This window comes from Numida meleagris, chromosome 1 (genome assembly GCF_002078875.1).
Source record: "Numida meleagris isolate 19003 breed g44 Domestic line chromosome 1, NumMel1.0, whole genome shotgun sequence".
Lineage (NCBI taxonomy): Eukaryota > Metazoa > Chordata > Aves > Galliformes > Numididae > Numida > Numida meleagris.
Window position 1 is genome coordinate 33658640 of NC_034409.1, and position 895 is coordinate 33659534.

The 895-nt window shown below is 39.6% G+C and overlaps 1 long non-coding RNA gene across 1 annotated transcript in view; it reads right to left on the reverse strand.

The window, feature by feature from the left end:
* The window catches only part of LOC110392829, a 14880-nt gene extending 13985 nt beyond the window's left edge, over positions 1 to 895 (reverse strand). Inside the window, exon 1 of the long non-coding RNA XR_002434637.1 lies at positions 790 to 895. This is a non-coding gene — a long non-coding RNA (uncharacterized LOC110392829). The remainder of the gene's footprint in view (positions 1 to 789) is intronic.

An 895-nucleotide genomic window follows, 5' to 3' on the forward strand; every position in this document is an offset into this window, starting at 1 on the left:
AAGAAAAGAAAAGAAAAGAAAAGAAAAGAAAAGAAAAGAAAAGAAAAGAAAAGAAAAGAAAAGAAAAGAAAAGAAAAGAAAAGAAAAGAAAAGAAAGATAAGGAGTAAGCCAGCTGGAGTACTCCAGGAAGAAAAACAAGGGAGCAAATGAGTGATAGTCCCTGTTAATTGCCACCAGATTTGCATCAGGGAAAACCCAAAGATCAAAGGCAGTACTATTTATAAGGAAAATACGTGTCTTACTGGGATGGATCAGCAACTTCAAAATGATCAGTTAGTATTTTAAATTTCAGGTTATAAAATGTTGACAATTAAAGCTGTATTTTCCCTGCCAGGATGTCAAATGCTCTCCTTGGAGGCCTGACTCATTAGATAATTATTTGAACCAGTCAGCTTCAGAGAAATTGCAAGCTTGAAATAAGCTCAGCAGAGACATTAGCTTTTACTGGGGTAGGGCTTTTGGTGTGATTTCTCACTAACTCACCGAACACATTAAGAAGCTGGTGGCCTCCTCCACTGCAGCTTTTATTATGCTCCCAGTAATCAGTGTCTGTGTGTATGCCTCCTGATCTCTTCAGATTCCCTTTATTTTTATAACCATGCTAGGAGCATGTCTGAGGGCATCCCAAACCAGTAGCAAAGAATTTGAGCAGTGACAGACTCGCAGCTCTAGTGCTCTGCTTGCTGATAGCATTTTCAGGTCATATTGTTTGGTTACACTGAATTAAAATAAAGTAGGTAGTGAGGGGCTACAAAAAGGAAAACATTTTTTGTGACAAAAAGAGGTACCGTTTTCCTTCTGAATCATTTTGCCAACTCTTGCTTCAATGGTGCTGGTCTAGCAGTTTCCCTCTACAGCAAGCCAGAGTCCTTCCTCCCTCAGCAGTCAGCCTGG